The sequence below is a fragment of the Acinonyx jubatus genome, chromosome E1 (genome assembly GCF_027475565.1).
Source record: "Acinonyx jubatus isolate Ajub_Pintada_27869175 chromosome E1, VMU_Ajub_asm_v1.0, whole genome shotgun sequence".
In the NCBI taxonomy this organism is placed as follows: domain Eukaryota; kingdom Metazoa; phylum Chordata; class Mammalia; order Carnivora; family Felidae; genus Acinonyx; species Acinonyx jubatus.
Genome location: NC_069397.1, coordinates 5,236,829 through 5,251,971, shown reverse-complemented (window position 1 = coordinate 5,251,971; position 15,143 = coordinate 5,236,829). Strand labels below are relative to the sequence as shown.

General features: G+C 54.1%; 1 protein-coding gene across 2 annotated transcripts in view; it reads right to left on the bottom strand.

Moving 5' to 3' along the window:
* Positions 1–15,143, bottom strand: part of SHISA6 (shisa family member 6) — a 279,273-nt gene that overhangs the window by 239,035 nt on the left and 25,095 nt on the right. The gene's annotated exons all lie outside the window — the stretch shown is intronic.

The window sequence follows — 15,143 nt, the reverse complement described above, 5'->3', positions numbered from 1 at the left end:
GATGGTAGTGATGATGATGGTGATGATGATAATGAAGATGATGGCGACAGTAATGATGGTGATGATGATAATGGTGATGGAGGCAATGATGGGGATGGTGATGATGATGATGGTGACGATGGTAATGATGACAATGAGAAGGAAGAGGAGGAGGGAGAGAGAGAGAGGGAGGGAGGCAATTGCTAATCATGAAGGACACACAGGTATTATTCACTGTATCATTTAATCACTTCAAAATTCTCCACTGTTGTAAAACGATTCCAAATAAGAAGTTAAGAATAAGTAAATAAACACCGAAGCTGAATCTTTCTCACATCCCCCATCACTACCATCCCTAGTCGAAGCCTTGGTCTCATCCCCAAGATGGTACAGGAGATTCCACCTCCTCCCACGCCTCCTTTCCTCCATGTTTGCCTTCCAGGGTCTCTTCTCAACACAACAGCCAGAGGGATTATGTCAAGCACAAGTCAGATCTTATCCGTCTCCTGCTGCCACCCCCACCATGGCTCCCATCCCACCCAGAATGAAACCCAAGACCCCTGCCCCCCGTGGCCCACGGTGCCCCAGCTCGCTGACCTCCTCCACTGCCGTGTCTCTCCCCTGGCTCTCCCCACACCAGCCACCCTGCTCTTCTCGTTCCCCAGACACACCGGGCACGGTCTCCCCTCTGTCCCACACACAGCCACTAGTGCCCAGCCAGGTCTCTGCTTCGGTAATGTGACCAGGAACTTAGGTCCCTTCTTCAGGTCAGCCTTTTTCCTACCACTTCTAACCCTCTCGACTTTCCTTCCCTGCTCTATTTCTCTCTAAAGCACTTCACATGACCTGGTTGTATGTTTTATGTTTATGGGTTTATTTCCGGGCTCCTATAACGGAATGGAAGCACCCTGAGCCTAGGCACCTCCTTTCGTTCACTCCCACAGCCTCGGTGCCTGGTCCCCACTAAAGGATCAAAATCGTTTTTATGTGAACGAAGGGATCTCTGGAGTCCCACTCTGACCTCCCTTTCCCTTCTTCTCAAGGTGCTGCTATCGGTCTGAGGTGTTTACACCTCTTGCCCTGTGCACCTCTCACCCTAGACCCCCCCCCAAGCCTCCTCTCCAAGCCTCCTCCAGGGTCCGGCCTGGCGCCTTCCCCATCCCCCATCATTAGCCCAACTAACGGAGGAGCCATATGGCGCCTCCACGCGAGGCACCCCACCCCTACCCACATACCTCCTGGCCCTCAGGGACACAGCCCTTATGTTCAAAGAAGGAGAGAGGAAAGTCCCCTGCTCAGAGCAGCCTTCTCCAAAAGGACACAGAGCTCCATTTCCTTCCGGCCTTTTCCCCAGTTCTTCCACCAAGACTGTTTACAGAAAAGCCCCAACCAATCTTGCCAAAGGAACCGGTCACCTCTCGCCTCTGCAAAACCACTGGTCCCTTAAGCATCTCTCGCCTCTAGGCTCTGGCCCCCCATTCACCAACCGAAAGCTCCCTCCTCCACCCTCCTGGCCCATTTAATCCTGCCCACCCTTTAAGGCACTAGGTGACGCCTGCCCTGACCACAGTGGCCTCCCTCTGAACCTTCCGAGCAGCACGTGGCTTGTTATTCTGCTGGGGCACCTGGATGGCTGATTATCCTTGGACCGTATAGACTTGTCTTCCTGCTCCCGGATGTAAGCCCCTGAGTCGAGGAATGTATCGCATCTATCATCTCACTTCCACAGGACCTAACGGAGGGCTTGATGCACAGTGGGTGCCTGATACCTAGACAGACATGGCTCGATGTCCCCTCCTCCGCCTCTGGCCCCCCCAATATCCTGTGCTCCGTAGGTGATGGACGTGGACCCCCCCACCACCACTCAGGTGGAGGCTGGGGTCCCCACACCCTGGGAGCTCTCGTCCCTCCCAACCCAGGGGGGACCAGGGACGTGAGGCCACCCTCCCCCGAGGCCGGCGACAATGCGTCTTCCGTGCCCTCTTGCTCGTGTCCTCGCTGTACCGAGCGCGTTCTGCCGGTCCCTCCGTTTTGCCAACTCACCGAGGTCATTGTGAATTCTAACCCTGTCCGCAGCGCCTTCTCTTTCTCTCTTCCCTGCACCTCATTTTGGTAACAGCCAGAACACATTCTAAATCCTTCTGCTTCCTGGGCGCGGCAGGTAATTAGTGGGCCAGCTCAGTGACTCTCCCTTCTCCCCCGGCCATATGGTGCGAGCGGGCTCCGTCTGCACCCCCACCCCCCCCCACCCCAGGCTGCCTCCCTGGCAGGAAGGGCGTGGGCAGGGTGTCCACTCTGACCAAGCTGGCCAAGTCCCTGAGGTCCCCAGGCAACATGGGGCCCTCAGGGGCGCAGCTGGTCAGAACAAGGACAGCTCCTCTGGCTTCTAGAAGGCTCTGCTTCCGGGCACACCCCTTCTTAAGGCACTCCTGGGCTGGGAAGAGCTGTTAACCACCACCCTCCAGGACCCCCAGGATCAGAACACGGGGGCTTGGGACTCACTCTCTGAGTGGCACTAAATTCTGAAGTGGGAATAAACGGGGTCCTGTAACAAGCCTGGCACAGAGAATGGGACAGCGATCCGGTCATTGGGTTTGCCTGAGCTCTGACCCCAGGGGTCACAGAATCCCAAGAGAAAGACAAAGCCCTGTGGACGCTAAGTGAGCTCCGGATGGGGCAGACTGGGCCAGATCCACACCCTGCCCCAGCAGCCCCCAGCAGGTGCTGGCTACCACTCCTGTTATGTTCTCAGAAAAGAAAAACCCTAGAGGTGGCTGGGCGAGCCTCTCCTGAAGCCAAGAACACCCAGGGGCTGCCCCCACCCTACTTAAACGCATCCTGGGGCGAGTGGCTCAGCACTGCCCAAGTAGTCTCTGCCTTGGAGGTGAGCGGCTCACATCATGAAAGCATGTGCCCTTTGGCGGAGAAAACATCGGCCCCTTCTAGCGTCTTCCACAAACCCCAAGCCTGCATACCGTGCCAAGCAGGAGCCGGCATCGACCCCCGGCCACAGGACGGGTTCCAGGCAGCTGCGAGGGGGGCTCCCCGCGTCCTGTCTGTACCTCTGATCAGTTTGACTTCAGGGCTTGGGGTCTGGGGTCAGACTGCCTGCACTCAGAGCCCAGACCAGCCCCCTCCTGGCTGTGTGAACTTCCAACGGGATTCTGAAGCCCCTGGGCCTCGGTTTCCCCATCTACAAAGTGGGCATGATAATTGTGACTGCTCCATAGGGCTGCTATGAGATTCAAGTAAGTCAGTGCACGGAAAGCGTGTTACCAAGCACCCAGGGTCATTAATGTCACTGAAGAATGGGCCTCTCTCCAGGCGCCGGGGGTGGCTCAGTCGGTTAAGCGCCCGACTTCGGCTCAGGTCATGATCTCACGGTTCGTGGGTTCGAGCCCCACGTCGGGCTCCGTGCTGACAGTGTGGGGTCTGCTTGGGAGTCTCTCTCTCTGCCCCTCCCCCACTTGCCCTCGCACTCTCTCTTGCAAAATAAGTAGACTTCAAAAAATAATAATCATAACGCCATAACGACACTTTACAAAAAAAGGATGGGGCTCTCAGGTCCCCCCGCACCACGTCCCTCTCCTGGCACACTCAGGGGCCCACCACAGGCCACAGGAGTGCAGGGGTCCAAACACGAGCCTCAGAAACAGCAGGCATGTTTGTCTCTAGATCCGCCCCGGATGTGGATGCAAGGCGCTTTCGATGCAATCCACAAACGGCTGTTTTTCTCTGTTTGTTGACACGCAGCGGTGACCTGCAGCCCCCTACCAAGACCAAAGGGACGTTTACCGCGCGCTGTACGCAGGCCAGGCCCCAGGGACGGCGGGTTGAGCTGCACCGAGGCCCCACGGGGCTTGAGAACAGACCTCACCTGGCACACAGGTTCTGATTCTCACTTACAACAAGCAGAGGAGATGTCACAGTCCCAGCTTACAGACCCGGAAACTGAGGCACGCAGAGGTTAAGTAAAGCGGCCAAGGCCCTACAGCCAGGGGGAGGGCGAGCCGGGGCCGACGCTCTTCACCCAGTTCCCTGACGCTCTGCGAGGGCAGGCCGCCCAGGGTGTGGGGGCGTCATTGGGGCTTGCACCCCCCGGGTCGGTGGTAGCTCAGCTGAGACCTGGGAGGTAAGGGAAGGCGGGCAAGGCGGGGGGAGAGCAGACAGAATATTCCAGAGCACAGAGCAGGGCGTGTCCGGGAAGCCTGAAGGGGCTCTGGGGGCCGCAGCTTTGGCTTCGAGAGGGTGGGGGCAGGGGAGCTATTCTGGCTGCACAGCCGAGCGGAGCCAGCTCCCTGAACCCCCAAAGCTGTGGGGAGGGGGTCTCCAGGCCGTGGAGCGGAGGGGGACGGAAGCCGGCGCCCACCCGGGCTGAGAAGCGGGTGGGAGGAGAGAGGAAGTAGAGGCAGCAGGTGTAGACAACTGTTTTTGCAAAGTTCGGCTGGGCTGTCCGGGGGCGGAGAGGGGGAGGGATGCGGTGGGGAGGGAGGGCTGTCCTCGTGAGTTGAAAGTGGGGAGTGGAGCGGAGCGCATTACACGCTGGAGGAGCTCGGCTCCTAGAGAAGGAGGGGAGGGGGTGAAGATCAAGGGCGAGACGCGTCTGGAGACCGGAAATAAACACGATGCGGGCGACCAGCGGAAGGATACGCTTTGCACCGCAAAACGGCCTTGCGCGATGTGACCTCGGGGTGTCTACACCGCAAGGTATCTTGCACCCTGCGGCTGTCATCATCAGGGGATGCCATCCGTCCCTCCCTCCACCTGGTGGGCCGCTTATACACTTAATAAGAACGTTTGTTCCTCATCACCCGGGTGATCAATAACCACCCACCCCCCTCCAAGAACTTCAGGTCCACGGAGAACCCTAGTCTCGCTCTGATGTGGTTAATTCATCAACCCTCATTAGGACCCCTTCCACTGGCTGTAAAATCAGGTTCGAGCAACACCCTGGCCAGAGCTGGAGGAGAGGGAGGGAGGCCTGGCATTTGCAAAGCACCTCAGGGGCTCACGGTCGTGGGCCGGCCACCAGCTCCCGGACAGCACCCTGGTGAGGGATGTGGCCCTGCTCACACGCCACACAGAAGGCGGCTGTGGCTTTCAGAGCGAGGGTGAGAGCAAGGGTTGACAAACTAGAGCCCCCAGGCCAAGTCCTGCCCACCACCTGTTATTGTAAATGAAGGTTTGTGAGCACCCGGCTAAGCCCGTCATGTACCTGTTACGGTGGCTACCTTCCACGCCATGGCAGAACTGAGCAGTGGCAACAGAGGCTTTCTGGCTGCAGAGCCTAAAACATTTACAACCTGGCCCCTTTCAGAGAAAGTTTGCCAAGCCCTGTTGGGAGTGCCCTGGACTGAAACCATTCTACCTCAGGGCCTTTGCACTTGCTACTTGCTATTCCCTCTGCCTAGAATGCTCTTCCTCCAAGTCTCTCCATGGCTGACTCCTGCTTGCCAGTTGGGTACCAGCTCAAATGCACTTCGTAGGACAACGCTGTCAAAAGTGACAACCCAACCTCCCCCCTCCCCCCCCCCCCCCGTTTTCTCAAACACATCACCTGACTGCTTGTGTCCGAGCATTCAGCACGCTCCAAAGTTATCTATTGGCATACTTCCTGTCGCCTCCAACACAGCATAACCTCCACGAAGGATTTGTTTTTTCCGTGAATGAAACATGAACCCAAGTAGACACTCAATACCACTAACATTTGGATCAATGTGATTTTACGTTTTTTTGGTGGTCATGTAAAAAAAAAAAAAAGAAAGAAGGAAAGGAAGAAAGAAAGGAAAAGAAACAAAGAAATTCATTGTAAGAATCGATTCTAGTTAATCCAATATAGTCAAAATACTATCATTTCGACATGCATTCCAACAGAAAAAAATCACGGAGATATTTTACATTCTTGTTTCCAAACCAACCGTTGGAAGTTTGTGAGGCTCTGAAACACATTTTAATTTCAGTTCTTTTTTTTTTTTTTACTTATTTATTTTGAGAGAGATCGAGACAGAGAGCATGAGCAGGGGAGGGGCTGAGAGAGAGGGAAAGGGAGACAATCCCAAAGCAGCTTCCACACTGTCAGCACAAAGCCTAATGCAGGGCTCGAACCCACAAACCATAAGATCGTGACCTGAGCCAAAACCAAGAATCAGATGCTCAACTGAGCCACCCAGACGCCCCCCAATTTCAGTTCTAAGCGTTCAACAGCTCCGGGTGGCCTAGTGGCCAACACATGAGCCCCTGCAGGCTGAAAACAGTGCTCCCCTATGTCAGACGCTGCCCTGACTCCTTTTCCCTCAAGTTCATTCACTCCCACAACAGTCCAAGGAGGAAGATGTTATGCCCAACCCCGTTTCACAGATGGGAAAATCGAGGCAGTCTGGATCCCCCCCCCCCACAATAGTCTGGCCCCATCGTCTATGCTTATCACCACCCCCCAAACTGCCTTGAATTCTTGGGTGAAGGCACAGTTAACCTGAGTGGTGAATTTGGCAGAAAGGAGCCAGTATTACGGGAAAATGCATGAAAGCAAGAACACAAATGGGAAAAACAGCTGTGACACAGACTCTGTGGCCGTCTCACTGGCCAGAAATCACTCAGCTAGAAGTGTGCCCCACAACCCAGAGGAAAGCAAGAAAGAATACTGGGACGGCCAACACTGATGTGGAACAGAGGGTAAAACGCAGGTCCCTCCATAAGAAAGGGGAACCCTACTTGTCACACGAGCTTATTACCAAGCTCGGCTGCCTGCTGGCTCTGTCCAGACCATAGAAAGGGCTCGCGGGCTGCTTGAACGGTCCTTGCGGATTTTATCTTCCACCCTTGATGATCTGGGCAGGCTGCCTGCACTGTTCACACACCTTACCCTTTCCAGCCTCTGGAACTCCTGGGCATCCTGCAAAACCCGCTCAAGCATGCCAGCCCTTGGTGGAACCTCAGGTCCCCCGCTCCCTTCTCTGCTCCCACGCCTGGTGTTGTCCTTGTGAGGATGTCTACATGCCGGTCCACACTTCTTCTGGGGGCGGGGAACCCACAGGGCTCCATTTGTGGACCCCCCACCCCGCCAGGACCCAGGACAACATCGGGTCCATGATAAACTACTTGGGAGGCCAGAGTGACGGTGGATTTCGGCCTGGTTACCCCGTGTTTTCCCAACGAGTGAGACCAAAACCAGTTTTAGACGCTTCCAAGCTCGGGTCAAGTGTAATGGCAGATTCTTTGCGAGGCATACATGAAGGACGTCCTGTGGTCCAGGTTCAACGTGATGGGGATATAAGGAAATGTCAGTGAAAACAGAAAAGTAACAGAAGAGGGGCACCCAGCCTGGGTGGCTCCGTCCGTAAAGCGTCTGACTCTTGGATTCAGCTCGGGTTGTGATCTCACGTTTCGTGAGTTCAAGCCCCATGTAGGGCTCTGTGCTGATAGCAAGGATCTTGCTTGGGATTCTCTCTCTCTCTCTCTCTCTCTCTCTCTCTCTCTCTCTCTTTCTCTAAAGAAGTAAGTAAACAAACTTAAAAACAAATAGCAATAGAAGAGCTCAATAGCACAGTGGCTGAAGCCCGCTGAGCTGGGAGCCCTCTCTCTACCAAGGACTGTGTCCGTGGCCTTAGGCAAGGTCTCCAGTCTCCCTGTCCTCAATGTTTCCACCTGTGAAATGGGGCAACTATGATACCACCTCACAGGGTCACGCTGAGTAAATGATATAAATGGCATTACGTGGTGCCTGGTGCTTTGTATGAACTCCGTTCTAAGCACTAATTAATGCGACTCGTGTTATCAAGGATTAGTGATGTGCCTTTTCTCCACCACCAGCCTTGACTCAGCAAACTCCGTGGGTCTCTCAGACCCTGCAAGGAGGGAACAGTGAGAGTGGCTGTGTCATGGGGCTGCTGTGGTCGGCCCATGGCCCAGCCTCCGTCATCCCCAGACACGGACCCACAGACAATGGCTGTAAGAGTGAGGGAGGGCAAGCTGTGGGGGGAAGGGAGGTAACCCAACATCCGGACAAGGGCCATGAATCTCTGGTGGGGAAAGGCCATGCCAGTCTACTAGGAGGCTGTCAGAACCACAGGCGTGGGTTTGGAAAGAAATTACTGCCAAGAGAAAACTCAGGAGTGGCAGGGAACGGCCCAGAAGGTCCTCGAAACGAACAGGGCAGCTGAGAACCAGTCACCGCTAAAGACCCAGTCGATACGATCAGGGAGACCGTGAAAAGGAGCGGAGGCAGAGGGATGCCTGGCAGTTGCCAGGAAGACAGAGAAGGAGAAAGGAAAAGGTAGGGGGGGGGCGCCTGGGTGGCTCAGGCAGTTAAGCATCCGACTCCGGCTCAGGTCATGATCTCACAGTTCCTGAGTTCGAGCCCCACGTCGGGCTCTGCGCTGACAGTGTTGATCCCGCTTGGGATTCTCTCTCTCTCTCTCTCCCTGTCTGTGCTCCTCCCCCACCCGTGCGCCTCTTTCAAAAGAAAGAAAGAAAAGGTAGGGGAGAATGGCAGGTGTGGGTGATGATGACAGGACAGTCACAACAGTGAAGGTAGCCACTGAGCCAAAGGTCAGTGCCCTTGAGATACACGGATTGTTATTCCCTTCGGTCATCAGTGGCTGTCGGAGGAGGGTGCCAGTTACCTCACTGCGGAGACGTGGGACGGAGGCAACACAGCCTGGGCCCTAGAGCCTGTGACCGGGCACGGAGGAGTCATGCCCAGCTCTCTCTAGCTGCGCACACCACACTTGGAGCTCCAGCGCTGAGGCCCCACCCTTCCACCTCTCCCCTAGGCAACCTCCGTGTGCCTCGGTTTCCCCACAGGCCAAGTCCAGGTTGGCTCCACTGATCTCCCCATCCCCTTAGCGCCCCAAAGTCATACGAGGCTGTCCTCTCCATCCCCCATAGGACGAGACAGTCCTGTCACCTTGGGGTGGGGAGTAGAGGGGGGCGGGCGACCTGAGAAAGAAGAATCCCACTTCCCACCAGGGGCTGAGGTTGACTGGAACTTTCTCAGAGTTCAGGTACATGGCCCAGGTTGGCCGGCTTCGCCCGCAGCCCGAAACGGGCTCTGAGCTGCCTGAGCTGCCGAGACCTCTCTCCACACAACAGTCTTTCTTGACAGAGTGGTCATAATGGAGGGGGCCCCTCTGTACCCAGCCGGGGAAGCGAACTCCCAGCCTCCGGCCACACTGAGCCTGGGGAGCTGGGTCGGCCCCAGACAGGAGGACAGAGCCAGACGGGCCTGGGGAAAAGCCTGGGCGCTGGAACCACAGCCTTTGGCTCAGCTCGCCCCCGGATGACCAGACTGCCAGGCTGAGTGACCGACTCCCTACTAATTTTTTAGAGAAGCCCTTTATGGGGTCTCTGTGGCACGCAGCTCCGTGACGAGCACCTGCGCGTTGGCGCCTACGTCCATCCGAGCAACAGCATCTTCCTGGTCCGGGGACGCCACAGAGAAGAGAAAGACAGACCCCTTGCCTACGCGGAGCTTACGTTCTGACAGGGACAAAGACAGCGAACCATCGAAGCCACAAATACACGATGCTGGATGGCCTAAGTACCTGGAAGAAAAGGCAGGGGATGGGCGCAGATGGGGAAGTCAGGGAGGGCCGTGCCATCTGGGCCTCAGCTGTCACCGCCCAAAGATCTGGTGACGGAAAGCTTCCAGCCAGAGACACAAAACAGGGAAAGACCCCCAAGGCCAGCACCCACTCGACATGGGGAGGGACGGGGTCTGGGTTCAGGCGGGAGGCGCAGGGGGTCACAGGAGCAGCGAGGGGCCAGGCCGTGCAGGGCTGTGACAAAGCGCCCCTCTGCCAGCCGCCCAGGCTTCATTCCCAGTCTCCACGACACTTACGCAGTCGCGTCCCCCGGCTCCCTTCGTCTGCCATCACAGCGCACAGCTTTGACAAGAGGCAGGATGACCGATTGCTCATTTCCCCCAGCTGATGCCACTCTTGGTCAGGGGAGGTGGGAAATCCAAACTTTGGAACCCCAACACGTGATGTCACCGGCTACCGCGAGGGACAGGTTCCCTGCGCTCCCCCAGCTGCCCCCAGACGGGCTCAGGGGACCTTCAGCTACGGACGCAGCGCATTTCACGAAGCCTGGCGATCCCTGACCGCCCAATTCTGGTATGTGTGCTCATCCCTGCCGCTGCCCAGGTGTCCCCATCAGAGCTGCAGACTGGCCCCTCCCCCTCTCAGTGCACCTGCTCTTCACTCCCTCCCGCCGTGGGGAGGACGTGTCCCTGCAGCCCGCTAACCTGGGCCAGCGGGGCCCGAACCTGTGGGTCTTGAGATGCACCCACGTTCCACAGCCCTCAAGACGTTCCCCTCGCCTGCCCATCTCCCCCCACCCCAGCCCCCAGACCAATTAATCCAGAATCTCTGCGGTGAGGGCCAAGCAGTGGTATTTTCAAAACGGTGCACAGGATTCCACCGTGCGGCCAGGGCTGAGGCTCGCTGTTGCTGAAGGGATCTTCTTCAGCCTTAGTGTGCTTACACATCGTCTGAAGGGCTCGGTAAAGCGCAGATTCTGATTCAGTAGTTCTGGGAAAGGGCCCAAGCTTCTGCACTTCTAACAAACTCCCATGGGAGGGGGTTGCGGCTGCTGCATGGACCACACAGTGCAGGGCAAAGGCCTGGGGGCACAGCCAGATCTGTGGGGGGAGGGATGGAAACGGGCTTCACCGATTTTCTACGTCCAGAGTCACCCTCCGTTATGAATCTCCCTTTAATGTCAGGGAGGAACTTCTTTTTTTTTTTTTTAATGCTTCTTTATTTTTAAGAGAGAGACAGAGCACAAGCTGGAGAGAGGCAGAGAGAGGGGGGAGGCACAGAATCCGAAGCAGGCTCCAGGCTCCGAGACATCAGCACAGAGCCCGACGCGGGGCTCGAACCCACGAACCGTGAGATCGTGACCTGAGCCGAAGTCGGACACTTCACCGACTGAGCCACCCAGGCACCCCTAGTCGGGAAGGGACTTCTGAAAGACTTAGTTATTAAAAGGTTCTTACAGAAGGAAAGAGGAATTTTATAGTGTGGGAATAGGGGGCCCTATACTTAAGAAGCGTTACAGGCCCACCCTCTATTATCAAGTATCTACTGGAATTAAAAGAACTTAGAGGTGCCTGGCTGGCTTATTCAGTAGGGCATGGGAGTCTTGATCTCGGAGTTTTGAGTTCGAGCCTCACGTTGGGTGCAGAGATCACTTAAAAATAAAATCTTTTGGGGCGCCTGGGTGGCGCAGTCGGTTAAGCGTCCGACTTCAGCCAGGTCACGATCTCGCCATCCCTGAGTTCGAGCCCCGCGTCGGGCTCTGGGCTGATGGCTCAGAGCCTGGAGCCTGTTTCCGATTCTGTGTCTCCCTCTCTCTTTGCCTCTCGCCCGTTCATGCTCTGTCTCTCTCTGTCCCAAAAATAAATAAACGTTGAAAAAAATAAAATTTAAAAAAAAAATAAAAAAAAAATCTTTTAAAGAAAATAAATAAAGGTGGTTCAGTCGGTGAAGCGTCCAACTCTCCGTTTCAGCTCAGGTAATGATCTCACAGTTTCATGGGTTCGAGTCCCGCATCGGGCTCTGTGCTGGCAGTGTGGAGCCTGCGTGGGATTCTCTCTCTTCTTCCCTCCCTCGCTCATGCTGTCTCTGTCTCTCTCTCTCTCTCACAATAAATAAACTTTAAAAGATAAAAATAAGAACTTAAAAGTATCTAATAGAGGACCCAGCGCATAGTAGGTGCTCAGTAAATGGTACCTTGGCTACTCATGCTCTCATTGTATTATTATTAATGCAGGGTACTCCATTTCCTAACCCAACCAAGTACATTCTCTTGGCATCCAAAAACCTGACTGAGTCCTACAAAGCCCTACAAATCTTTTGCCCTGAGAGGATGAGCCACAGGCAGGGGCCAAACACAGGAACCTTCATCTGGGTCCAGGGACCTTCATCTCAGACACAGTCCCATGGACCCCGCCTGGTCTAAGAACACCAATGTCTTTGTTACTCACATTTTGTTTTTCTAATTTGCCATGAGCTGTGGATATACTTTCGCAGCCCAGTCGCGGCTAATATGGAGTGCGTGCTACCTGTCAAGACCGGTTTAAAAAGTATTCTATTTGGTTGAACTCCTTATATCCTTAAAACAACTCTGGGCAGCAGGGGCTGTTCGCCTCAAGGGGCAGACAAGGAAACTTGGAAAGGCAGACAACCTGCCAAGGTCACGTACGTAGTAAGTCATAGGGCCAGACAGCAAACAGGGGGGTGTATTTCAGACCCCATGCCTTCCCAGCGCTTCTCAAACTTTACTTGCTAAGTGGTTTCATTAACATGCAGGCTCTCCTGGGGCACCTGGGTGGCTCAGTCGGTTGAGCATCCGACTTCGGCTCAGGTCATGATCTCACGGTTATGGCTTCAAGCCCCGCGTCGAGCTCTGTGTTGACAGCTCGGAGCCCGGAGCCTGCTTCGGATTCTGTGTCTCCCTCTCTCTCTGCCCCTCCCCTGCTCGCACGCACTCTCTCTCTCTCTCTCAAAAATAAATAAACACTTAAAAAAATAATAAAAAATGCAGATTCTCCTTCAGCAGGCGATCGGGAGCCTGCGACACTGCATTTGCACCAAACCCCCTGGCCATGCTGACACGGCTGGCCCACGGACCTCGCTTCGAGTAGCAAAACTGCTCACACGCTCTGATACGTCCACCACCGTACTCTTCCGATCAGTGGTTTGTTGATTCAACAGTGGCAAAAATCACAGGAAATGTCCGCTTGGAACACTTCGGTAAAATTCTGTTTCAACTCCTACTCAAACTGCACTATTCTGCGGCCAAGGATATCATCAGTCATTTTGGAAAAGCGGTTGTGTCCATTATGAGCTACAGGCATTGAGGGTCATGAAATTGCTTTCGAATTTAAGTGTTACCGCTACCGAGAGCGCTCTCTGGACCAGGGAAACAATTCCCATCTCTCAAGGCCAAGTGAAGAGTTCCACTTTGAAAAATACAGGGTGGGATTTCTCCAAACACACAAGGGGATCCCCCAACTGTAAGCTTTCCTCCTGGGATTAGCGGGAGAGGATATACGCAGAAACCAGAAGAAAATGACAAATCTTCCCTGTCCAGCGAAACGCATTTAACAGGAAAGCGGGACCGTCCACTTAATCAGTCTGGACTCAGTGGCTGGGAACAAGCAGGCTGCTGAATGAGACAGAGAAAATCAGAGTGGGGTGAGGTAAACTTCCAGGGGTGTTCTGGATACTGGCGTGACCCAAAGTTCCAGGATGGCAAACGAGGTCCTGGAGAAACCTGACCTCAAACCATGAGTCTTCGGGGAAACAAAAATACCCTCCTCAAAGCCAGACGTGATACCAAGGTTAGATTAAACAGCGATCAGTGAAGAGAAGGCTTGGTTAGAACTGTACCTTTAAGGCAATTCCCACCACCCAGCAATCCTCGAACGTTGCTCCACGATCGAATCACCCGACAAGACTTCAACACTCAGCGTCCGGCCTCTCACACTCAGGCCACACTCCCACGTCAATTAGATCACATTCTCCAGGGGGTGGGACCCAGGTATCCCTCCTCGTGAGAGCTCCCCAGGTAATGCCAACGGGCAGCCAAGTTTGAGAATCAGTATCTTCACCTATAAAACAAGGAATCCATCCGGACCAATGGTCTCTTCACCCGATTTGCGTGTTAGAATCACCGCGGGAAGGATTTTGAAAGTAATGATGCCAGCAGCTTCCCTAAGGAATTCAGGTTAATTTGTGGGGCGTGGGCACCGGCATTTTTAAGAGCTTCTAGGTGATCCTAATATCCAGCTAGAACTACTGGTCCAGATGTTTTTGCCAAGATTCCTTCTACTGCCTACATTTTAAGCATCTACGATGGATATCAAGGCTAAAAATGCCATCTCAGACTTTTTGCAGAAGTAGAGTTCTCATCTTTACTTTTATCAGGGATTTCTAACTTTGCAAGGGTCCAAATCGTATTCAAAATGCTGGATGAATACATAGGTGTGTGTGCGTATATATATATACATAATGAATAGTTCTGAAGGAGAACGTCCTTAACTTTCATCAGATTCTCAAAAGACCGAACTCTCTTACCTTAAAGGCAAGGATGTGATTTCTGATTTAACAAACGTAGCGAAGTTCAAGAATGAAGGGAAAATAAACTGACCCTGGCAGCACATTTTGAATTTGCAACATACCTACTGCCCCCTAGTGCCTGTATATCTTTATTGCAGGTGAAGTTCAGACCGAACATCCCATCCTCTGGAAAGCCATAGGGGGAGAGACATCCAGATTTCTGATCCAAGTGTCAACGTGGAAGCTGTGCTGCAGACCGGGGTCAGCACGAGGCTGTCCGGTCATGATCACGATGAGAAATGACTTGCCCAGCTGCACTTATGAAGAGACTATCCTACCAGATACTTCGGACTCATGAGCCCAGCTGGGTTCGTTAGGATTTCTGGGTTTTCTAGTCCTGACACTTGTTACCTATATGCCTTGGTTTGGAGCCCGGCTTTCTTTCTCCCCGTGTCCTTGGGAAAATTACTGAACCTTTCTGTTCTTCAGACAAAATGGGGACAATAGAAGTACTTTTCAGACTGCTGTGAAGAATAAGAAAATACACGTAAAATGCTCAGCCTATCAGTTGGCTCAGAACAAGGCCCTTGAATAAATGTGAGTTATATGACTGTATCGGTGGTATTTTATTAGTAGTAACATCTTACTGACGGTGCGCACGTCACTAAATTTCTTTGAGCTTCCTTCGTTGATCCATACGACAAGGAAAATACACCCCACTTAGTTTCCTTCATGGGGTTACAGCGATGACCGCCATGATACGGCAACTGTCACATATCCGGGGAATCTACCAGGCACAGGGAAAAGTCACCCCGTAATACAGACATAATCCCTACCCTCTGAGACTCCAGTAGTTGAAATCTCTACAAATGACCGTAGCAATTTCTCGTCACATACCTGGCATCCTGGACACGGTAAACCTTCTCGCCACGTGGGCAAGTGGGTGACCACTCTCTACCACGCCCACCACACGCTGCCTTTCAGGCAAGAGAAGATGCCGGCCGCTCACGCAATCACGGATGCCCTGGATCGCTGCTCTCCTCCAGTCCGGATGCGTCAGTCCCTCCCCAGGAGACGGTCCCAGGACTCATCCGCAAG